This window comes from Gobius niger (genome assembly GCF_951799975.1).
Source record: "Gobius niger genome assembly, chromosome: 13".
Lineage (NCBI taxonomy): Eukaryota > Metazoa > Chordata > Actinopteri > Gobiiformes > Gobiidae > Gobius > Gobius niger.
This window is the reverse complement of record NC_136864.1, coordinates 19,255,680-19,281,528: the sequence shown is the minus strand read 5'-3', so window position 1 is coordinate 19,281,528 and position 25,849 is coordinate 19,255,680. Positions and strand designations below refer to the sequence as shown.

Sequence of the window (25,849 nt, the reverse complement as noted above, 5' to 3'; positions counted from 1 at the left end):
GCGCAGTTAATGATAGAAAATCTCTATTTCTGCAGTTATAGTTCACATCAGTCCAAACAGGTGGATTAGTCTGTACTGAGCCGATGAAGACGAGGAGCTGAAGTGTCTCAGAAGGTTCCACAGACTCTGTACATGCAGCAGGTTCTGCAGACTCTCAGCAGGAGGAAGGGCATCTTTGTAAATCACCGTCAAGCCTTCATCAGCATGGTCAGATTTCTGTAAGACATAAAAAGAACAAAAATACTTTAGTTGTGAGTCCCTATGGTAAGACCAAAACCTACAGGTAAAATGTTGCTTTGTCTCATCCAAACATCTCAGCTCTGACTCTGTCTCACCTTAGTGTGTTCAGCTTCAGCCCCAGCAGATCCTTCAACAGTTGCTCTTCAGTCTGACACTGGACACACACAAAAGCATTCATAAATGTTATTTCACATCCAACTTCAGGCCAATTTGTCCAAATATAATGATTAGTGCTGTCTTACCAACTGCCTGGATGCTGAGATGGTCTCAAAGTTTTTACAGCAGTTCAGATTTCTGTAAAACAAAGAATTACAGTAAGTAATCACAGTAAAAAGACTATGAACGTCCTCAGAGTTTTATCACAATAAGGATAAAAAAATCAGGACTGATAAAAGTCCAAACCACAGGTAAATGTTTTTGACACAAACATTTGAGTCCCGTCTCACCTCAGTGTGTTCAGCTCCGTCTCATCAGGTCTTTCCACAGCTGGACTCCTCAGTCTGACACTGGACACACAAACCATTTAAAAGATTATTTCACTAAATGACATGCTGTTTAAAACACTGATCAGTGCAGTCTTACCTTCAGCCTTGATGCAGAGTCAGTCTCTAAATCTTTACATTTGTCATTGTCTGGGGAAAAAATAAAAACTTGTTGTTGTTAAATGGTGAGTGCAAACATAATATGCCATTTTGTGGACAGGCTGCACTTGATTTAACATTTGAAGTAATGAGTATTACAGTAATATGGCCAAAGCTAATATGTAAATGCTGCTTGAGTTAAAAATACAAACATGACTGTACTGCTGCTGCACTTTTGCACGAGAACACTTAGTAAATTACCCTTAAGTATCTATTTTCTGTCTTTAAATGACAGGTCTGGAGCTTTACTACTTAAATTTGTATCACTAATATTAGACAGGCCACTGTGCGGTCACCAAATTAAATAACAAATGTGTTTTAAGGTAGAGTAAGAGCGTTATTGTATTTTTCAAATATAAAAAATTACTGAAAATAGTAACAATACATCAAATCTGTTCCATCGCTCGGAAACTTGAAAATGGGGCTTTTCCTTGACATCCAAAGAATCATTTTACTTGTTGAGACCTTTTACTAGTCTAATCCAAAACGTTGTGCAGCGCAAAAAGTTATCAGCTCCTCTCATGCACATGGGAAACATTGATGGAGCAAAGGCAGTACAAGATAAACGAGGAGTGTTAAAGTAAGATTTTATTTCAGTCGACTGTTGCCAACTGGCGACTGGCGACCCCTATAAGAGTGATGAAGATGAACTAAAACCAAACAAAGTATTTGAAAATCAATGGCACATAGTTAACAAGTCTAAGTCATCGACGGGGGAGTCAGGAAGGGAGTCTGACATTAAATCTATGTTGAAAAAAAAGAAAAAGAAACACATCCCTTATGAGTTTAGCAGATGGTTTTCTGTGGTGTAATTATTTTAGTTTCTCTTCCCTATTCTTTGAGGAACTGTACATTGTCACAAAAGCACTGCGCTGAATCCTCAATGTCTTTGAAAGGAAATAATGGGTGCATGAATGGCAATTGGATAAGGCTGTTGAGGAAATTGGTTCAGGCGGCATGACTGCAGGTTATGCTCGCTTATAAAGGCACATGCAAAACTGAGAATTAACTAAAATCTCCATCTCTTGCATTTGCAACCACTCAGCACTACAGGGCACAACAGCGTCAAACTGGGAGGACAGAGAAGAGAAATGGAGGGGATGTACTAGTGCGACAGAGAGCATGCAGTGCTGATGGATGGCAGTGAAAGATTAATAACAGCCTGGTTCATAGCTAGCAGGCAGCCAGATGTATGTATGCAGGAATGTACTGTACAATAAATGGAGCGTATATTTCGAATCTGTTGAATTTTAAAACACCAAAGCGAGCATCTGGGAATATCCATCTATAGGCTATACTTGTAGTGTGCAATAAATTTCAAGAGAAAAACATGATTTGATGTTTAAGGCTACACTCAACCTGGCTGGAGGTGATATTTGAACTATCTTGAAGGGTCCCTTTACAACGCTTAGTTCTTCACAGATGCTTTACACATAAAATGAGCAGATCAGTGCAGAAGTGGGCAGGAGTGGTGGCACGTTGTCCCTGGTTCCGGTTTGGTGCTTCAATCCTGTATGAAAAAGACAATTAACACACAAATGCTGAGTTGATTATTGGCCTTGCCAGATGTGGTGTATTCCCTGAGCAGTAGGTTCCCTGTCACCCGCTGCAGAAGTTTATTCCTGTTCAGTTCAGGTTCATTCGTTTGGCCATGTTTACTTCCGTCGTTTTGTATTTTTCTGCAATTGTTTTGGAATATTACATTTTTAGTTATGCATTTTTGCACTTTATCTCCTTGTTTTTCCCACCACCCGGACGCCTATCAACAACAGGCGTTATTTCTCAAATCACAAATATTGAAATTTGGGGCTCCGGTTCAATTCAAAGCAGGTGCAGAAAAAAGAAAGAAAGAACCTCGATTCTTTTTCACACACTTCATTAAAATTAAATCTTGTTACCATGAGCATCAATCTGTTATTGCTATACTATTATAGCAATAGCAATATATATTATTTCATGAATAAATGAAATTTTATACAATATAACACTCACTTATACACTTGATATAAAGTGTAACATATTGTGAATGTTGACTTAAAGGTGCATTATGCAACTTTTTATGCAGATTTTTTTTTTAAATATTTGTGCGTATTTGACCTTGTAGTGACCCAGCGGCTGCATGTTAGCATGGTTAGCATGTACTTAGCATGGTGCCTTTACTTTCGATCAAAGTGGTCTCTACAACACTTCAGGATCAATTGTTTTGTAGGTTATCTGGTGAGAGGGTCCGTCTGTAGTGAAAACCTTCCAAACAATTGATCCTGGAGCGTCCTAGAGACCGTGATGGAAAGTAAAGGCACCATGCTGACCACTCATACAGCCGCAGAGTCACTACAAGGTCAAATGCACAGAAATATCAACTTTTTTTTCCTCATAAAACGTGCATAATGCACCTTTAATGTATTGGATTGTTGCATTTGTTGTAAATAGGTAATCAACTTAACTACTATGTTATTGTAGCAACCACATTATTGTTTAAATATATGAATCGGAGGTGGAAGTAGGAGGTGAGTTAAAATGTTTTTAGTTTTTTTTTAAGTTTTTTTTTTCAATTATTGATGCAAAGGCTGTATGAAATTGAAAGATTTTGCCCAAATTCAGCATGTACCTTGTCTCTGCATTTTTACACTGTCTATACTTATGTTTATATGAAATAAAATATTAAATTCAAAGTAGCTCAAATCTTAATTCAAAACACAAAAGTCGCTTCCACAACGTTTATTGAATGTGGTCTGTAAAAGAGAAGTTACAACTTGAAAGATCATGTGAATTACAGAAACAGTTCTCTTGTAAAGTATGCGTAAAAGCCAAGACCAACATTACTCAGTTTTGAAGAAGAAATAAATTGAATGTGACCAAACAGTTGCTTTTGAACTCTGGAGCTGGAACACAAAAATTGGTGGTTTAATTTGGGTTAAGGGTCCGAGAAACATCTTGATAAAAGGTTGCTGTTGTTTGGTGTTTTCTTTTTCCTTTTTGTATAATTGTGCACAATCATCAACAAGTACGAAATATGTGTAACTGTACATGTGTTGTGTACCTGTCAAGGGTCTGGGAGAGCTTAACTTAACGTCTTCCAGTTTCTCCTTTTCTTGTAGGATCATAAACAATGTAGTTTCATGTTTTGTTTAAAGGGGTGGGTCTACACAAGTTCTGTAAACTTCGACATGCTCCCTTTGGTGTGAGCAAATTCCTGTTTTAATCGTTGTTTAATATGTCTGTTTAAAACTACTCCAGCTAGAAAAAAAAATGGTGCACACATCATATAACACAGAAAAGAAAAGGTGTAAATGGCAAAAATGTGGGTTTTGCAACTCTGGGGTATTTCATTGTGATTTATTAAGACTGCTGATGAATAGTTATTAAGACTTGAATTGTTATTTATAGCAGCTATTTCTTTTTAGCGCACCAGTCATGCAATATTGTAGCTGGCAGTCCTATTCAAAATCAAGAGAAGTAATATCTTTTTCCTCAGCAGGCTCTGAAGGTGGGTGTTCCGCCTCTGATCGTCTTTATTGGGTTTTTAATCAGGACGTCACGCTCACAGCCCCGATTAGGTCTCTCCAGCCGGCTACCTCTGAACAACAGCCGGCGCTTAAAAGTAGATAACGGTCTCACCCCAGAAAAATCAACAACACTCTCTTTTCTGCCACGAAAATCAATTGTGGAGAAATTGGAAGTCCACAGAAAAGTATAGGAGGAGCCGCGGGTCTGAAATGTGTCATGTCTCTCCAAAACAAGATGGGGAAAAAAGGAGAAAACAGGAGAATCTAATATGTGGAACCACTAATGTGATTCAGTGTTGTGTCCTCTGGCCCTCCGCATGTCACAATCCATTTTGAGAGAAGAGCACATAAACATAGACAGGCTCGATGTAGTGTTACAATAATTGTGTTTCGTGTTTGATGGTATGTGATGCTTTGCTTGCATTTCATCCCACATGTCATGAGGCGTTACTCTTGCTGCCTCCCATGAGTTGACTCATCTGTCTTTACTGATGTTGCTTCATTCGGGACGTTTGAACAAAACATGCAGCTGTGCATGAGGGAAACACCAGCAATTCAGCAGTCCTGAAATATAGATATGCATGAAGAAAATAGATAGAGCTCCGGATTTGTTGGTCAAAACTGTGCACAAAGATTTTGCCGTTTTTTTGCTGTTCATAATGGAAATTATGGAAATGTTGACATGTAAAATGCTGAAGCTGTTTTTCACAGAGACATTTGGACACTGCATTGTATCTGATGTAGTTAAAACCTGGCAGCTAATTCTGTTCTAATGTTCAATTTACAACATTTGATCCTGAACATGAAAATGGAGCTGCCCTTTACCTGTTTTCCTGACACCAAAAAGAGGTCTAATGGAAAACCAATGACGAAACAATAATCACAGCTTTACGTGCACACAGGCACTTACAACGAGTTACTATTTATACTTTTGGCATGTGGTCATATGCAGATTTAACAGCATATGGGTAGATGAAATAGCTACAGAAACAGAGATGAACGCATATGGCGTGTGTAGTAGCCTCATGTGAAAAATGTTGATGTAGAACTGCTTTGTTGCTAAACAATTCACCAATAGGTGTTTTTTTGTTGTTATTGAAGTTTTTAGTTAGTTTTTGTAAAGTACTATCCCTGCATCCTGATTTGGCATAGGTTATGACGTATTAGGTACAAAGTCTAGTGACCCTTTTTGGCCATATGAACAGATTTGTCTTCAGAACAAAACTAAAAAAACTGTACAAGGATATGCACCATTATTGTCATCCTTTATATGCACTGATTCCCATGGCTGATTGCGACTATCTTCATTATGCCTCTCATTGACACTGTTGTTACATACATACAGCCTACAGGCCGAATGCTGCCTTGAACATATGATGCAATGTTGCATGAGCCGCAGTGACAGGTGCCCTGTTATAAGACACGTTGAGTGGATGCCTCCTGTCTGCCTCCTGTTTATTCCACACACATTTAGCGGTGGCACGGTGGCACAGCAGTTAGTGTTCGTGCTTCACAGCCCCAGGTTTCTGTGTGGAGATGTGGCTCAGGTGTCTGCACTCAAGGGTCTGTCAGTCCACACCAGAGGAACCTGTGTGTGGAGTGAATGAAGTACATATCCCTTAAAACTGTGTGAAGTGCTTTGTGTGACTTGTGCCATGTGAAAAGCGCAATCAAAAATAAGTTTCTATTCCATTTGCGATCATGCGGGTTTGTCAGCAGGTGATACTGACTGCTGCACGAGCCCTCAGTCTCCTCAGTCCAGTCCTCAATCCCAGAGCGAAAACAGTGCTTCACTCATGACCACAAATGAAATCCAAGCCCTTGTCCAGAAGAGCACTTTGCCTCCACTGCGGAGCTGGAAGTGGTTTGGAGATTTTATACTAAAGTTTTAATTACGCTGTAAAAGGTCTCTCTGGGTCTCACTCCATTTTCAGGCGAGTGCTTCATTATCTGAGTGAGAGCACCCTCGGGAGCTCAGAATCCCAGGCCTCTGGAAATGACACTACACCGAGGGGAGGCAGCAGTACAGTTGTGTTTTTCATCAGACTCATGACTGTGTGAAGTTTAACCTGTTCTTGTTTCACAGATGTGAAATTTTCCCATGCATTATAACCTGTTCAAGAACATGTGTTAATGGGCTGGTGACAACTCCAGATGAAGTCATGTCATCTCAAATATCTTACCCATGTAAATTTAGTCATGTGAGAAATCCAAGTCAATACAGGCTAACCTGCATCGCACTGTGCCCTATGCCTGAACTAGATGCTCCATAATTGGCCTTGTCAGAGCGCTTTCGGTCTGTGGTATGTGAATCTCTGAAAAATGACAGGTGTTCCGGTGGTATTTGGGCCTTCCAAGTTGTGGGTTTAGCCCAGTGCCACACTGAAACAGATGCAAATGAGCTTTTAAGCTGTGGCCAGTGAATAGGCATCCATTGAAGCCACCTCATTTATCCCCTTATCCCCTCCTAAGCTGTGGACTCAGACAGACAGTGGAGGCTCGTGCTCGTGCCTTGGAGTGGCTGGAGTCATTTGGGACACTGGTCTGGATGCCTCGATTTGGTGCCTGTGACGTCTCCCTGGCCTGAAATATGCTCATCTCCTGAAGCCATGACTGTCACTGCCAAGAATCTCCATGCCCAAGAAGTTTATTCCCAGTTGCACAACTCGTGAAAGATTTCAATAGCTGTTCTAAAGCTGGATTTGGATTGTATAATTCCTACAACTTCTGTGCTTTGATTTAAAGGCACATTCCTCTAACCCTGACTGTATGTTTACCTTGTGTTGCAAGATGGATCGTTACAAGATATGAGTTTTCAGACTCATGGTCATGAAAGGCTCATCTTGGTTTTCCTTGAATTCACTGGTGGTTTAAGCCAGATGTGTGGCAATATTACTGCGAGTGAGCGGGAAAAGGGACATGTGCTGCTTTACTTCCAAATGAAATTAAAAGTAAACACATGGATCATCATGTTTACATACTGTATACTGTACTTTCTGTGCCATTGTCTGAAATAAATGAATGAATGAAAAAAATGAATGAATTTGCCAGGTTATATACAGCATACCTTATTCAAACGTCTAATGTGTATATGAAGTTCATAAATTATAATCTGGTTTCTTCAAGATTCAAGATTTCTCATTGTCAAACTGATCACTGTAGTTGCACTGAATGGATCCTGTGAATTATTGCTATTGACGAAGGGAAAAGAAACTGGCAGTCTTTGTATATTGTTCTTATCAGCTTTCCAAAGTCTCCTTTTCCCGTCTGTCGCTGCACTGTCACACCTGATATTTTGTCTTGCTTCATGGTGAGGCTTGAAGGATTACAGTTGCCATGGTTTCTTGTTTTTTTGATCACCCTTATATAATGTTATTGGTGGCTGGTTGCACACACATACACACAGGCAGTCAGAGAGTTTGTGTCAGTAAATGTTGCTTTCCACCCACACGTCCTTGTCCTTTCTGGAGGAGCCTGAAGACAAACAACATGCAGCTTGTGCCTCCATTCCTCCTTTCCACCTCTGTAAAGCACTGGTTCTATCCCCCCATTTTTGCACCTGATTAATTGTAACTCTCTGTCATATCTTCCAATTTTCAAATTTGCATCTTTTCCACCGTGTTGGTTGGTTCCCTTTTCTTCTAAACTCAGTCTTCTAAGCACGTATACTGTCTTGCCCTTGGATACGATTATTCCTAATCTCTTCTTGAAAAGATGCAGTGCGCTAACCCCCGTTAGCTGTGTCCCACTCAGTCTTTAAACACACGGTTGGCGCTTGCTTTTATCTGTCTGAGCGTTTCATGTCCGAGCCTTTACTGGTCCACCAAGTAGCACCTGCACAGCTTCACAAGTATCTCATGTCTTCGTGACCAGAACTGCCGTTTGAAGCTCCATGTTTAATGCACTTTAAACGAGTTTGGAGGGTTTTTGCTGCTTTGGTGGAAACTGATGGTTGAGCAAACTTCAGCCAAATAATTGAGGCACAACAATGTTAGCATGAAAAATCAATAAAGTATATATCAGTTTAAAATCACCTTCTGTCAAAAATCAATATGTAGTACTCAAGCACCTGCAGGTTTAGTGGGTTTCAAAGACTATTTTTCTCTCAGATTGCATTTTACATCCTGGAAGAATAAAGTGTATACGTTCATTGAAGGTTTAGTCATTTATTGTATAAGCGCTTTAGTAAAGCAGTGCAGGGTGATACATTGGCATAAACAAACTGTCTGTGCTCAGTAATTAACACATCAATAAAGATAATAAACCACCGCTTTGCAGAACTTTTCATTAAGGGAGATAGTAAATGGCCTGCAGACTGTACAGCTTTAGCATTCCTCCTGACATGTGTTTTTCTGCAATAAACAATGCAGATTTATTCTGCGCATTTCTGAAAACTAATGGAGTGGTATCAGAAGCAATCAGACTGATAGTCCATAGGGGTGCCCAAAGTTTTATTGTCTGCGGCGCAAATCTGATATGTAAATGAGTTTGCTCTATTGCCTTTTAGCGTTTATGAAAGACGAAAATCTCAATTGCACCTGCTTTTTGCACCACGCACTACTGAGTAAATCAGGCCTTCAGTGTGCAGCCAAGCAACCTCAAATCCTTTCCAAAGAACGCTATTGTTCAGATATTGTTTTATTATTGAGTGAACCATTTTACACTGTGCGCAGGGGCATGTCCAGGAGACAGCTCAGGTCACCCCTGGAATCTGATTGTGCGCCCCGCTCAGACACATATACAGGAGAATGGTCATAAATAAGAGCCATTTTAGCCATAAATAAATGACAGTGCGAGTTCTGAACCCTGTCCTCAAAAAACAAATGTTATCAGAAAAACAAGACACATTTTGGATGGCGCTATATTGTATCTCTCTTGAGGTTGGATTCAGAGGAGCCTTTTTGAACACACGCCTTGTTTAAAGCTTTGAAAGAGAGTGTTTTTGTATAGCTTCTATCACTCTCTTTTAGTCCGCACAGACCACCTGTGAATGTTTCCCTGCGCGCAGAGGCAGAAGCACTGGGCTTCAGGCAGGTGAACATAAAATCATTACCCTGTTGAGTACTACAACACAGCAACATGCTCGACTTTATTTGGAGGGGAGGTCATACAGTCAATAAAGACAGCGCTGAATGGATAAATAACTGGATCGAAGACGATTTGATGCAGCTGTAGTTTGTGTCTTAACACATCATGGGCAGGAGGGTCATGTGTGCCATTTTGCTACCACAGAAATCATACAATAATGCTGTAGAAGGCAGCTAGAATAAGCTACAGCAGTGCTCTCGAAGCCAGAAGTGAAGCAGGGATAGCAGCTGCTCAGACTCCACACACTATTACTCTATCAGAGAATGGGATTCAGAATGAAAATTATTTTTTAATCAGCTTTACTCAAGACTTTATTCATCTGCCAAGTCAGTACTCATGAATTAATTTCACGCTTTAGAGTCCAAATACTTTCATGTAAACAATAACTTAAATTTTGATCACTTTTAAATCTCTGTTGTCTTGTCCTTAGCTACATTATACAGATACAAAACACGCACAGTCACTTTCAATTTGCTACTTGTATTTCTAATTACATGCAGCCCCTCTTTATTCTTCTATCCTCTGCTCCTACATTGTAGCGGTGCATTATTGTCCTTTGATATCCGTCCACCAAGGCTGCTGTCACTGTCACATTTCTTTCCTTATCCTACTATTTTACTGTTCCCTTCAAACCCCAGCCCGCCCCCTCCCTCCTACTCACTACCCCGCTCACGTCCAGGTCTGTTTCCACCGATAAGGCGCTCACTTACACACTCGCAGGAAAGAGAGATAATGGCGTTGATAGTTAACATCACGGCTAACCGCTTCCTCACTCACATATCATTTCTAATAAAGCAGTTGTCAGTCTTGGCTTGATGTGGGCTGCAATGCATCGGAGAGCGGAGGGGAGGAAAAGGGAGTGGAGGTGTGAATGTTGCTGGCTTCTTTCGAAAAATCCATTTTGTTTGGAGACGCATTGAAAGCAGAAATATTACCTGTCATTTCAGCGCAAATAGAGAGTGCAGATTATTTGCCTTGTCTGAGTGAAATCTGAAATGTAAGGCTGAATTTGGAGACCGGCAGAACTGCAAATATAACTGGATCAATAGTTCTAAATAAACTTTGGATCACTAAATTATTTTTTGTACGTCGCCTTTAATCAGTAAATGAAAGATAAATTATAATAACAAAAGAGTAAGCTGGTATATACATATTTGGGTATTGTGTTATATTAAGCATCGTCTGGGTGAATACTCGATTCTGATTGGCTGAAGGGTGTAGGTTATTTCTGATCATCTACACCAACAGTTAAATCACATCGCTCCACTCACTGCAGCTGTTTCCATAGTAACGATAAACAATTGAGCTGGAACTAGTATCGGGTAAAACAGCTTAAAAAGTGAAAAACAACTCCTGCCCGGGACTTTCAAGAAAAGCAAACAGGCCCCGAATGAACAGTTTCAGTTTGTGGGACCATGATATAAGCGGGATAATGCACTCCAAGGTCTCCATTATCCGCAGTAGCAACAGTCCGACGCGACCGCCTCCGCCTCCCTTACGGAATTAATTAGGCCATTAATAATAAGCTTGTAAAGTATTAATAAGATGCTTATTATACTTTTGTCTATTAACATACTAGTAGGCCATTAATAATAAAGTGGGAGGAAAAAGTAAGTACACCGTTTGGAATCTTTCACAATTCGGCCAAAATTGGTCATAAAATGTGGTCCGATCTTCATTAAAATCATAAGAATGAATAAACAGTATCTGCTTGGACTAATACCACCCAAGCATTTACATTTTATCATTGTTTTATTGGCCATAACATGTAAATATTCACAGGAGAGGGAGGAATAAGTAAGTACACCGCCTGAATTTTGCTGAACTCCAACAGTTTTGTGAAGAGGAATGGTCCAAGATTCATCCTGATCATTGTGAATTTTTAATCTGCAACAACAGAAAAGCAGTTTTTGCTGCAAAACAAGGGTCAATATTTGACATGGGTCCATCAGTCCACTGAATATTTTTCCAGCAGTGCTGTGGAGCATCCAAGAGCTCTTTCGCAAACCAAAGTTGAATATTTTGGGAGGAACACACAACGTCATGTGTGGAGGAAAAATGGATCAGCACCAACATCAAAACCCTATGCCCTCTGTGAAGTCTGGAGCAGGAGCATCATGGTGTGGGGCTGTTTTGTTGCCTCAGGGCCTGGACAATGTGCTATCATCAATGGAAAAATGTATTCACAGGTTTATCAAGATATTTTGCAGATAAACCTGAGACATTCACAACAGCGTGGAATAAGTGAGTGAACCCCTGTATTAAATATCTAGCTGACTCTTCTTTTGCAGCAATAACTGCTTTTCTGTTGTTGCAGATTAGACGCTCACAACGATCAGGATGAATCTTGAATGTTTACATGTTATGGCCAATAAAAAGGTGATAAAATGTAAATGTCTGGGTGACATTAGTTTAACCAGACACTGTTTATTCATTCTTATGATTTTAATGAAGATCGGACCACATTTTATGACCAATCTAGGCAGAAATGTGAGAAATTCCAAACGGTGTACTTACTTTTTCCTCCCACTGCATGCTTATAAATATATTAATAGGCTGATCATTATATTGTTGTTAACCACCATGCTAATAGGACATGAATACCATGCTTTTTCATATAGCCTACCCTAACCGTAACCCTAACCCTAACCCTAACCCTAACCCATAACCCTATCTTTTACTCCAAATAAAGCTATACCCAGTACCCCCAATGGGAAACATTGTGAAGTTTATAATGTAGTCTATATGTCCAACAGTATACTGCAAATTTTAAAGGAAATTTGTAAGCAAAAAAAAAAAGACCAACTCTTTTTGTGAGCCCCTGTGCATCTGCTTCACTGGCTGCTCTCGCCTTGTTTACCTTCCCTCTTGTTCTTCTACTGCTCATGGTCCGGACTTCTGTCCAGATTCAGTCAAAGCGAAAAGCCACATTTATGGGCCCCTTTCATCGGGTTCAAGTCACAGTTGGAAAATAATGTGAAACTAATCAAAGCAGAGGCCCATTACCCGCCTCGGAGTCTTTCATTTTGTTTCGTCATTTTTGCCCAAGATGAAACTAGAGTTACATTGTGCAACAGGAGGACACACTGTCTGTCACCAAGCAACTCCTCAACTCTTCATGAATACTTTAACCTCAGCATTTGCCACATTTAAAAATACAATGTTGAACGTAGCGCCCAGTATAGTGCTGGTATACTCAGTGCCAGCATTATGCATGTTCCATATGAGGGCTCACATTCCCAGTTTAAAGTTACTGGACGAGGAATAGCTGTGGTCATACGAGAAGTGGCTGGCATTCTTCCGCCTGTGAGCGCGGATAGAGAGGTAACTTCACTTGGCTCTGGGAGTGTCTTTTAAATTGGCCAAAATGCAGGGAAGCTGCCAAACACAACAGGAACAAACAAGGCTGTGATTAGTGCGATGGTGCGGCCAACTGTCTGCGACAAAATGAATGGACAAATCCAATTGTTCATAGAAAGCCATAGATAAATTATTTCAAAATTGCTCTGCTATGGAGTAGTCACATTGAGCTACAGGTGATTATAAGACAGTGTTTGTGGCAGCCCCAAACATGGATAAATAAAGAGAGCTGTATATGATACAATTGCCATTTGCAGTATAATAGATACCCCAGAATGTAATATCAGAAGGTAAAGTGGAACATGTACCAATAACACTCTTCAAATGATTACTTTTCCTTTACCATATCAAAATTATAAATGAAGTACTCATACAAAACATACAATTAAAGTCATTTGTGCCCAAACTATACCTTGGGCCAAATTCATCAGATTTTATTTTTTACCAGTTTTATTTGATCAAGTGTTTCTGATAGTCCCATGTCTGGCTTCGGTCCTGCCAGCCCACACTTCTCAAATGCCATCCCATTCTGTCTTAAATGTCACTTCAACTCAAAGCCCCCCCCCCCCCCCCCCCCCCCCCCCAAAGTCACACAAGGAGGCGAGAGAGACACTGACATTGCATTATATTTCCTCCCTTGTTATAGATAACTGGGACAAGGCGGCGCTCAGAGTCTCCACTTTGAGAGAATTTATTCAGACTTTAAAGGTCCTATGTTTCATTCAGCTTTTTAACTCTTTTGGACACATTATGATTGGTGTTTAAAGTGGTGTAACTTCAAGAAATTACACCTATAACATGAAAAACGTTTTTAACTAGCAAAACATCAACAAGTGGGTTTATGTGAAAAGAGATTGTATTGTATCTTCGAAATAACTTAAGCGGCCCATGATGCAGCATGATGTTTCCTTGGAGACGGCTTTCTATTGTATTTCTCAGTCATGTGATCTATATGGCAAATCAGCTGTTTTTATGATTTGATTTGTCCACTCATTTCAGATTGTGTTTTCATTTATATCTACATAGGCACAGTTCCAAACAGCTGATTGCCAACCAAAAGTCACATGTCAGAGAATGGTCTATAGAGGACATTATATCACTAAACGTAGGCCTTCTTTGCCATTTTGATTTGGATTGTGATCGTTGCGCAGCTTGTGGGCAGAATAACTTCAGCCTCACTGTGCTGTGTACTGTTTACAGGAGGCGGTCTTCCCGGAGCATCATGACACACCTGCCCCCCGGCGTCAGAGGTCAAAGCTCAGAGCCCTGTGATGAGCTGCTAACTGACCTCAGGGGCACATCATCAGTTTTTCTCAACATGATCTGACTCTATGGGACATGGAATAGTACTGAACATGCTGTGTATCACTGGATCATGTATGAAGTCTGAACGAAACATTAATAATGACAGGGCATGTATGTATTTTCATTCAATTCTAAACATTCGTGCTAGAGATGCATGCGTCATCGCGCTCTGTAAATTACCGTGCCTTACCACCATGAGGACGCTTGAGTAACTATATCAACACAAAGAAGGAATGTGAATCTTGTCTATATGTGTGTACAACATGCTCGTGACTCAACCCAGTCTGTCACTGAAAATGGAAATATAGCTGGAAGGCTGTGACTGTGACTTCCTAGGTCTGTTGTGTCAAATCAAGACATGCGGTGCTGTAAAAAGCCATTCTACTCATTGCAGGAAAGTGTTTATGATGGGAAAAGCTGAAAGAAATTGAGATTTAGCCTATACTGTTGGAAAATAATCCTGTGGCAGCTACACACTCATCCCACTGATCGTTTGAGGCAGTTCAAACGTGTTACTCAAAAGGACTTGGTGTTTAAAGTAGATCCTTGTGCTTATTATTTGTATGATTTCCCTGATGTCTATTTGGAGCGTGTCCCTTAAAGCATAAATTCTCCATGGGCGAAGAGTGAATTTAAGCAGCCGGTGCTGAGGCAGATAGACAGTGGAGTGAGTGAAAAGAGATGGAGGGGGTTCAGAGGGGAGGGAGGCGCGAGATGAAAGGCATGCTAAGCGCGGGAGAGAGAGCCGCACACAGAGAAGGAGGCTGCGAGCGACGGCTCCAGCCAGAGCGCGCTCTTCCCCTTCCCTCCCCTCAATATTAACACTCCGAGATTCACGACAGGGAGAGATGGAGGGCGCCGTGACCCTCTAAGGAGCGCTGTACGGGGGGGGAAAGGACAGCGTCTCTATTCGCCCTGAACGGATGGACTCAATTTCGGAGACGTCAGGAGAGAGGGAGAGACGGGCATGAGTGACAGGTTTGATGCCAGAGAGTGAGACACACTGATGTGCGGAGGAGAGGCACGTGCGGGCAGCAACTTGTGGGTCACAATTTTGTAAATCAACACCGCTGGACAGATGTGGAGACGCCAGGCAGCGCGGTTCAATTCTGGGTACGTATGCGCGTTTATTGCCCGTTTGCGTGTGTCGCTAGATTCGTGTTTTTACAGTGGAGAAGCAACAGCGCAGATCTCCCGCCTTGACGACTACCCACTCTGACAAGTCTCCCTACTTGCCCTCAGACACTCCAGGCATTGCCATTGTATGTGTGTTAGTAGTTTGCCGGCGCATGCCTCATGTCTTGCATTATCGTTGCGCACCATTTCTCTACGATGTCACATTGATGCTTGTACACAAGGTGGAAGGTTGCAGCACAAATAAAACGCTGGTCTTTATGGCTGTAACATTTGCAATTACATTTGCTTGAGTTGTTTGCTGCGCGCAGAGCGTTGAGTCACAAATCGGTCTTGTGTAATAAATCTAAAAGGATAAGTTGTGCCCATGGGAGTTGTTTTGGAGATTTGTGGTTCTCAGCTTACCCACGCGGCTCTGCGGGATGCCACGGTGAAACATGACATGTTTGGCCATGTGTTATGTCACGTTGTGGCGGGGTGCATATGGCTGGCGACAGCAGGTATACGCGAGCTTCATCAGTCTGCTGCCGCTCGTGCTCCAAACCCTATCGTCTGCCACCTTTGAGTCTCAATCTTTTTCACCAATGTTGTTTTCCTCGGCATGTTCCTTGTGTTTCCATTCCTGTAATGTCACTCACCTCATGCAGATCCTATCTTGTGTTTTATGTCTGGCAATTACCTTTTCCTGGCTCTACGCATGGCGGGCCAAGTGAGAATTCTCTGGTAACAATAAAAGAGGAAGTTATGTTGCGCAGATATGTAAATATAGAATAGATGTTTTTGCCTCTTCTCATGCTAGAAGCTAATTATTTCCTGAATCTCATTATTTTGTTTGGGTTTATACATTTACAGTTTGGCCTCTCAAAACAAACGGTGTCACCACATTGTGTAAACACATTGATGGTGGCTTTAATTGCAGACAATCAGATAAAAAGGAGTCTAGGGAAGATTATGGAAAATAAATAAATAAAGAAGAGTGGTGTCAAAGTGGCAGCAAGTTAAATGGCAGATTAATGGCTGTGGAGCAGTGAAGTGATGGGCTGGCGCTGACAGATGCTGATGTCTTTTTCCTTGAGTGGACACAGAAGAAGCAAAGTGGTCATTCTGAGGCTGCCCTGCAGGAGGACAGCACAGGGAGAGAGAGATGGAAAGAGGGAGAGAGAAAGAGAGAGAGCGAGAGAGAAAGAGAGAGAAAGAGAAGGAGATGGAGAGAGAGAGAAAGAGAGAGAGAGTGAGAGAGAAAGAGAAGGAGATGGAGAGAGAGAGAAAGAGAAAGAGAGAGCGAGAGAGAAAGAGAGAGAAAAGGAGAGACAGAGAGAGAGAAAGAGAAAGAGAAAGAGACGGAGAGGGAGAGGCTTTGCACCTGTAACAGCACATCAGTATTTTCCACATAATGGGCATGGGCCCCTGTTTCTTTGTGTCTAAACCTCCACAAACACTATTCCATAATATTATAACTCGCCAAAGTATGTAAAATAGCTTCTTGAATGTGATTTCTGTAGGCTTTCTAAATATTGATTGCACTCTTTCTGACAACCCTCTTCTTTTGGCATCAACACTAAAGTGCACTGGAATTGTCTGTGGTCAGAAGAAGCAGCTCAGTTATATTTATTGTCAAAACTACCACATAAAGCACAAACAGACAATCAAAATTGGCTGCTCTCAAACCCTTGGTGCAATCATAATCATAACAATAGGACCACACCACATGTGACGCAATATAAGACATTATGTAAACAACAATGGGCAGCTGAGGGAAGAAAGGAGAGAGTTCAGCTTCCTGATGGTAAAACTGTCCTTCTGTCAGTTGGGCATGAAACGGATTGAGATCTGATTTTGTGTTGAAAAAACATTACTTGCTATTTCTGTTTATTAGACAAAAGTGTGTGTTAGCTGTAACATGTTTCAGAGGTCGGACGGTCGCCAGAAAATACTTTGAGTATGTATTTAGTTACAGAATAGTTGCCTTGAAATATATTTTGTAACGTATCCCATTACTTTGTCCAATCAGAATACTTTATTCTGAATACTTAGAATACTTTCGCGTTGACTTACACTATATTAAAGCGGCGTATTAATAAAAACATGCAGCTACACACTGCTACTCGCCTGTTACATACTTATTTGCCATTAATCCAGAAAAGTTCAACCCCAACTGTTTTGATCTTTTCTTTCTTATTGTTTTGAAAATGAAGGGTCTAATGATTAAGTACTGGAATGTATTCCTTGAATATTAGGAAAGTAACTGTAACTCCAAATGAGTGATCTAAATACATGTATTCAGTTACTACCCAGCTTGTTATCAGCTGTTGTTTACAAGTGCCACTGCATGGTGGTCTCTGAGCGTATCGCATTTGTGAGAATGTGAAAGTTCCCTCTATTGATAGAAAGAGATCCTCGCATCATGTTTTTGACTGCAAAAAGGACTGCTACTATACCAGACCATAGTACTGTACAAAATCACTTCATCGTACTTTTTAGAGGACTATATTCTACAGTTAGAACTAAAGGTTTGTGCGCTGATAATGGTTGATTGAAGTAAGTAAAAAGTGCTTTACAACTGTACAACAAAATGTGTGGGTGTGGCTGTAATCTAAACTAAACTGTCTGTAAATACTATCTTAAAATGATGCCTTCAGGGTCAAATATTTAGGTCAGGGTCACGATGATGGCCAACAGTGATATTTTAGTGATAAAGCCCAGCTTTCACAGTGAGCTCTGAATAGAGATGAGATAAGACGCTTCTACCTCGGGGAACAGGATCTAAGAAGGAGGTAAGCGCACTTGATAGTGAAGGTGACCGAGGATGCATGGGCGTGTTGGAGGACCGTTTGATCTCAGTGCGCGCTGATGTGTGTGCCTCTTTCAGGACAAAGTTTGACCTTGACAAATCCTTTTCTGAAGGACATCATGCTTGGAGAGCATTGGTGCGATTAGATTGCTGCAGAGCCTGATTGAGGTGCAGCTGTGGACAAGGGCAAGGGGACGGGTGCACCACAAAATTGCCCTGAGCTGTTCCTCGTATAGCTACACACCAACACAATAAAACAAGTCTTTATTAGAGAGTGCAATTACGATGCCTGCCTGGCTTCAGTGGTCAATCACCAAGCTGGTCTTCGTGGTTAGGCTCGTAGTATTGTTGACGGTAGAGTGTTCATCTTGGTTGGAATGCGGGGCCGAGGAAAAACATTGGGAAACACTGTATTTGGCCTGAACTGTGTTGCATGGTACACAGAGGGGGTAATTTATCAAGGCCAGATGCTAAATAGCTAGTGCAAATGTTCCACCCAATGTATGGGGTATGTGTATAAGGCTGTTGAGTAAACAATGTGCAAATAAGTCTACTACATTTGCTTGTCGATTGTAGGTGTTTTTGATAAAGTATCTGATTGCTCTCTCCAGCCAGTGGGGAGATCTGTGATTAGCAGAGATAATAAGCTTTTAGGTGAATTGTCTGCTGGTGGTTGTGATGCACCTATATTCTAAACCTAATGTTGCTGGAAACGTAATGGCCGTGAAACTACCTGAGGCAAAATCTGAACCAGGTAAAGTCCACCAGTCTCCCTTCCATCACTGTGATCACCTCTGACCTCCCACCTCCTCGTCTCTCTGTCTCACTGTTGCTATGGATTTCTCTTTCTCTCTCTCTCTGCCCTTTTCACTTCCTATTTTACTTTCTTTAATTTACTTTCTGCACCGCATTTTCCCACAAGTGACCCCAGGCCTTTCAGATTGTGTTGTTCAATTTGGTGTAGCTTTACCGGGCCGCCTGCTTCACTTTACCTCACTCTCAGTTGGGCCTTGGGGGAGTGATGTTGGATTTAGGGTCACCTGATATCTCTGCCTAATCCTGCTAATTAGCTTGTGTGGATAGATTGGCTCATTTCTTTCGCTGCTAAAAATTCCACTTCAAATGTGAAATACTTGGTTAATCAGTATCGTAAGGAAGTCAGTTCTTTGTGATTTTGTTTTGGGTAATGCCACAAGCTTAAGGTGCATTCTCTTTCACAGGCACAACACAGGGTTTGCGGTGCATTGAAAAGTAAAATCCCTGTCGGGTTGATGACTATATTACATCATGCTTTTTGATTGATGGTAATCTTCACCAGTGTGCCAATATCATTCGAGTTCATAAGACAGGAATGATCAAATTTGACCTCCTATTATCAAAGAGAGTTTCCTTACACTGGCTGTGCCTGCGGAGTTATAAAGTTGTTTCACAAAGTCTGCGTTGGCTCTCATCCATCCAGGAAATAAAGGAACAGGCCACCGTTTTTCCATACTGGGATCTGTTCGTACCTGAGCTTAGACCAGTTGATGTGTACCTGTCTGGTCTTTGCGCACACCTCTTCCAGCGAGACGACACCAGCTTTAATTTTGTGTAACTATACTTGGATCATGTAACTACTCATGTAACCGTATTTAAATAGGGATAACAGGGAAGAGCTTGGTCGCTTCTAACTTGGCCCCATAGAGAAGAGGAGGAGAGGTTAAATTCCAACAACATCTTGTCTGGTCTTTTTTGCATGACTGAGCGCGCGCACAAAAAACAGATACAGTAGGTACACATCAACTCGTTTAAGCTCAGGTAAGAACATATCTCAGTATGGATAAACGGTGGCCTGTGCCTTTAAACATCGTCCACTGGACTGGGGTGTCCAGTTATTCCATGCATTAATTAGAATGGTTTTAGCACTTAATGCAGGTATTTGACAAAGTTGGCTAAAATTCAGCAATAGGTTGTATTCACGTGACATCACAACATTCTTAACAGCCTTTAGTTTAAGCTTGAGGTGGTGGGCAGCAAATAATGATATGAAGAAAACTATGGTAACCGTGGCGACGATCTATATAGGCACGGTGGCGCAGCCGTTAGTGCTTGTGCCTCACAGGTTGAAGGTCCCGGGTTCGATTCCCACCTGGACGGGGCCTTTCTGTGTAGAGTTTGCATGTTCTCCCCGTGTCTGCGTAGGTTAGTGGTAGGTTATAAAAAACATGTGCAATAGGTTAATCCTCCAGCCAGGTGTTTCTGACCACCAGCCTGGCCCCACATCATGGAGATGGGTCCCTGAGCGCCGGCCCATGCTAGCAGCTCACTGCTCCTACAGGTCGCCCCATGCGACACTGAGGATGGGTCAAATGCAGAGAATTAATTTCTCTACAGAGATTTCTCTACAGAGATTAATGCAGTATAACTTATTATCTCGGTCATTAATTAACCTTTTCACGTGGAACAAAAAGCGGCGTTTGATGTCTTCTCTGTCAACACAAATGAACTACCGGTATGTCCTTTTTTTTTCTTTCTTGATGGTGTGAAAAAGTGGTGACAATATTCAAAAACACAGGCCAAGAGATGAATATGGCAGACACCTAATCCCACACAGATAAGGATCAGTTTCAATATTTCCTGTGAGTAGATTTTCTAAAAAACTGTGTTGCCCCTGTAGAGTTACATTTACCCTGTCCGCCATCTGAGATTATGACATCATGAACGTGAAGGCATTAACATATTACACACACAGTTAGTAAGCATATCTACCCATTGTTCCACTTATATCTGAACTCTTTTAATCTATGCCTCGGTTCAGCCACCAAGCAAATAAAGTAATTAAAGGGATGTGCTGCTTTAACTTTGAACACTGCTCCGTCTCCTGTTGCGTCAGTCGACTGTGAGAGAGCCACCTGCCCCTGGGTCTGCCTCTGTCACGCACCCCGCATTACAGGCCCCCGGTTGAATAAAGCGCTCACATTTCCCAGACCTTATGAAATGTTGATGCGGGTCGTGAAGTTTTTGGCCCCATATCACCTGCGCCTCGCGTCCCTTTGCAAATGTTAATGCAGGTCAATGAGATTACCCTTTGTGCGTGAGTGAGCACATGTGTACGTGCGCGTGTGTGTGTGCAGTGGTTGTCCGACTGTGCGGGTATAGCTAGCTGCTGCTGCTAATTGAATGTTAATGTAGGTTAAATTGTATCACCTTGCATTTTAATAATGTAACTCAATTAATTGCTACACTCAAACAAAGACTTCCCTGCTTCCTCTCCAGTCCCTGTTATAGAGATATGGCTTTCAGCATCTTCCTGAAAGTGAATAATCATGCACTTTTTTATGGTTGTTGAATTTATACTGTAAAAGATATCATGGTGCGCTTCACGTCACAGCACCATCATAACATGGAAGTTGTACAGAAGAAGAGAGGATATCACATTGTCAGAGTTTGGGTTTTGAATTATAAATTGGTAACTATTTAATTACCAAAACCGTAATTACCATAGACTTTTAGGCACCATGCTCTTATTGCAATGCTTTTACTGTGCTGAATGAAGTATATTGCTACTACCATCCAGTCTGTGTCCAGGTGTTTCATCTGCACTCCCTTGGACAAATATAAAAACTTAAAACCACAAAAAGCGACAGTTTATAGTGAAGCTTTGAGTCTATTAGCATCTGGGACAAGGGCGGTGCAATATGGCCCGATGTACATATCGCAAGAAGACACCATTCATAAGGATAAGGATAGGCATAAATAAGCATTGCTTCAGCCTGTTCCTTTTTTGGTTGAATATTTGGAAATTGTATTGCATCAATCAACCAAAATAAACCGTTCATTAATTCATTAATTCATCGTATTTCATCATTTGGGTTGCCGTCTAAAACACAACATAGTATTTAGTTTTAGTCATATCTTATATCAGGATCAGAATGGATTTTATTGCCACTGTCAGTGAACAGGATCACAAACTATAGGAATTTTGTTTGGTGCAAATATGCAACATGAAGCAGAACACTAGTGATAGAGATAAATAGTAAACTATAAAAACTTGAAAACTATAATTTAAAACTCGAAAACTATATGATAAAACTGAACTTACTTAGTTCAGTTTTCGTTTTGTTTCTTTTAATTTGGTAGAGCGAATCGTCTCATGATCAGAAGATGGGCGTTCGAATCCCGCTTCCTGAAGGTGCACACTGGAACTGAGTTCCTAGCTGTGAGACCATTTACCATATAATTGCAACAATGACGTTATCGCAATATTCAAGTTATTGAATATTACACTTTTCTTGCAGTACAGCATCGCTGGCAGGAAACCATGCCAGCCAAGGTAATCTGTCACCCTAACCTAAGCCAGAGGTAATGCCTGGCCCTGTAGTATCTCCTTGGGACGCGATGGTTCTATAATTCAGACTGGGCAGGTGCAGGGTACTTTGTCTTTGAACCTAAAATTAGCTTGGTTGCTGTTCAATGCCGCTGTTTTTACAGTCTCAAGAGTGCTGGAGTGTCCGAGGAAGGAAATTATTCAAAAGTAATAAGGAGCTTGGGACATAATCTAAAAGAAATCAAAAGTCCCCAATGTGAGACATCCAGCCCACTAAAACGGTTTAGTGGTTACAATTAGTGTTACGAAATGATCACGACTGAATCAAAATGGCTACTTTAGTCGGCATACTTCGTATTAACAATTATTTCAGTAATTTACAATACAGTATATATTTGATTTATTCCTATTCAGCATCTTCTGAAGCTTTATTTCAGGCATGCATTATTTTAACTATTGATTTTTGTTTACATCCAAGGATCTTATCAGTCGACTGTCCTGGTGAAATAGGCTGTAGCTTTTGTCTGTTACAGTAACACCATCTGCACAACAGCCCTCTCAGGCAGGGGACATTCATTAACTGTAACACACACGACTCTAACACACACACATGCACACACAAGGTCAATCACCCTCACTCGTCTGATTCACTCTCCCTTTCGTCACTTTTTCATCTCGCTACACCAGTGGCTTCCTAATACGTGCCGCTAATAACTGCTATATTGCACATCGATTGCTTCCCCAGTTGTGTTTGGTTTAGGGCTAACTGTTGGAGTGCGCAGCTGATGCCCGTGATGGGAGAGCCTTGACCCCGTCCTGCAAATTGGATTTTAATGATTCAAATATCATTTCTGGCCCCCTGCCCGCGCTGAATGTGTCTTGTGAATGTGTGGCATTTTTATGGGTTTCTGTGGTTGGCGGTGGTGCATTCAAATGTACAACCTCCGTTCTGACGTGGTTGATGGACGCAACGTTTCTTTCCGGTTATAGCATCGAAAACCACTGTAGAAACTCCACCTCCAAAATGAGCACCTTTTTCCATACAAATATCAGTTTAGACATGTTGCTTTTTGTCCTTTACAAATATAGATGGATTTTGTTCTATTTTAACCCTCACTCCCTTCCCCCCAGGATTTGGTTTGCGTATGTTTGGTGCATGGGCTCTCTCTCCAGATTTTGTGATAGTCCTTGAGCGCTGACCCCCACACCCTGCACAGATATACAGTACATTTGGCTCAAAGGAAGCACAGATTCAGACATTACTTCTGCCTCGCTGCTGCACAAACCGCCCCGCAGCCTGGGGACTTAGCACTCTCTCAGAGCCACGCATGTGCGTCACCCTCGCTACTGTATCAGGAAGTCACTTGGGAAGGGGGTTGGGGGCCACGGCCATGTGTTCCCCTTTCATGGTGTCACTGTTCAAATTGGGCAAAGTCAAAAGCAACACTGAGCACCAATGGGGTTTCCAACTGAAGGGTTTCGACTGCAAAGACAGATATGTGCCGATGAGAAAACAAAAGTCAACATGCTTTAACTTCTTAACCCCCACCTGAACCGAGCACATTTCCCCCAGTTTCCCAAATCTGAAAGCTTCTTGAGCAAAGTGTCAAAATACCAACAAAAAGCGATAAAAATGTGCCAAAAATCTCAACAAAACCACTGTAAAAAAAAAACTAGGAAAACGAGCCATATTGCAGATCCAGTGACCTACAATAATGAAGACCACCAACTCACAAACTATATAAAATGAAAACGTTATTGGCCTGCTTATTTGGTTGGTAATTCATTGTCAACATCATCCAGCAAATGTCTTTCTGATTCTCTGGCAGTCTTTTTGCACGTTCCACTTCTGTGACGATTTTGTTCCATCCATCCTTTGGTCTTTCTCTTCATCTCTGTCCTGATTTGCTTCCAGAAATCTCTTCTCATCACTGTTATGTCTTATGTGTCCAATGTAGGTCAAACCTGAATCTTCATCAATTTGAGCAACCATTCCACAGGTTCTTTTTTTTTTACTTCATTTCGATTGTCTCCTTACCACAGCTTCTTCAAGTCTAGTAATAATGCTTTTAAACTCTTTGCCAGTCTGCTGCTGACCTCTTTTTGCTATTATCTCCATACCTTTAATAATCTCGCTCCAAGGCACATGTTTGGATCCACTTGTTATTGATATTTCTTCGATTGTTTGTGCTGTCCAATCTTGTAGTCGACATTTTAGACGTACTTTTGACTCCAGCCTGTCATGGCCTTTCAATATTGAGTTTTTCGATATTCTCAATATTTATGTTGCAACACCTGCATAGCATAGTACAATTAGAACAATTGCTTTGACTGTTGGTTATGAAGACTTTACATTTTCAGCAGGACACGTTTGAGTTTATAATCCACTGATATGTTTCTAGTTTGTGTCGCTTTGTTCCCGTGGAAACTCCCATTACTTTCCAAAGACCGAAAGCGTTTGGTGACTTTGTTGGGCACATTTCCTTTCAAGCACAAACTTCATTCCCATTATTAGCATATTTTTCAGTCCTTTGCTCCTGGGCTTGTCATCTCGGCCCAGGTTAATTGCAGTGTCAGTCGTGGCCTCATGCGTGGAAGCTGTTTTCCTCTGATTTTCTGCGTCTGTTTTACCATGCCACGTCTGAGTATTTCCACACAGTCTGGCCCTACATCCCCGAGTGCCTATCCCCCCCCCACCCCCTCCCCTTCCTCCTCCCTTCAGAACAGGCAGTCATGAATTTATTATGGAAATCAAAATAGAGCAATGCCTCTTTGTCCCCTTCGCCGCATGTCATTGGTTCACAATAAATAATTCAGTCACAGAGGGTTGAAATTAGGATCAGTCTGGGAAAAAAAGGAGGGGGATTTGTTTGGAAGCCATGCGCAATTGAAGCTATTTCGGAGCGGGGAGCTGTCGACACCTTTCCCGCGGCGCCCATTCTCTTCCTCATTCTCTTGTCTGGATGTATTATGCCCCGCACCAGTTTGCCTCCAATCTCGCAAAGATACTGCAGATTCCTTGTCTTTGTCTCTTTCCTCTTTTGATGGGACTGCACGCTAAAGCAGAGAGAAAGGGCATTTGCACGCTATAGCTGCACGCAAAGATTTGAAAGAGCGACGCTCCTTTGTCAATCATAGTTATTGTTATCGCAATATTGGCTGATTGTCCTTCATCTGACTGAGATTCATACATTCTTTTGTGAACACAGCCTATACAGAAATCCCTGGTATCTTAGGGTTTTCCAAATTTACTTCCATTTTGCTTGTAGCCTTTTGAAAAAAACAATGCTATAGGTTTAGTTATAACATATACTGCAGTTTCTTCAAATAATATTCAGCTCTATTCCTTGTCTATTAGCTCCTCTCTACCTGTGAGTTTTGTCCTGGTGCTCTGGTGCTCTGTTCCCTCCTGATCTTGTTGCCTGTCAGGCGCAAGACTTTCTTTAAGTGGCGATTAAAGGTGCCGCTTGCCGCTGAT

The 25,849-nt window shown here is 41.5% G+C and overlaps 2 protein-coding genes and 1 long non-coding RNA gene across 3 annotated transcripts in view; 1 reads left to right on the top strand and 2 right to left on the bottom strand.

The window, feature by feature from the left end:
• Positions 1-25,849, bottom strand: part of sugp1 (SURP and G patch domain containing 1) — a 191,106-nt gene that overhangs the window by 83,885 nt on the left and 81,372 nt on the right. The gene's annotated exons all lie outside the window — the stretch shown is intronic.
• LOC306973343 lies at positions 410-877 on the bottom strand. The gene is made up of 3 exons (XR_013793565.1): positions 823-877; positions 687-740; positions 410-534 (listed from the first exon to the last, which is right to left on the bottom strand). It is a non-coding gene; the product is annotated as an uncharacterized lncRNA (long non-coding RNA).
• Positions 14,860-25,849, top strand: part of lingo3b (leucine rich repeat and Ig domain containing 3b) — a 34,231-nt gene continuing 23,241 nt past the window's right edge. Inside the window, exon 1 of the mRNA XM_079570270.1 lies at positions 14,860-15,253. The gene's annotated coding sequence lies outside the window, so the exon portion shown is untranslated. The remainder of the gene's footprint in view (positions 15,254-25,849) is intronic.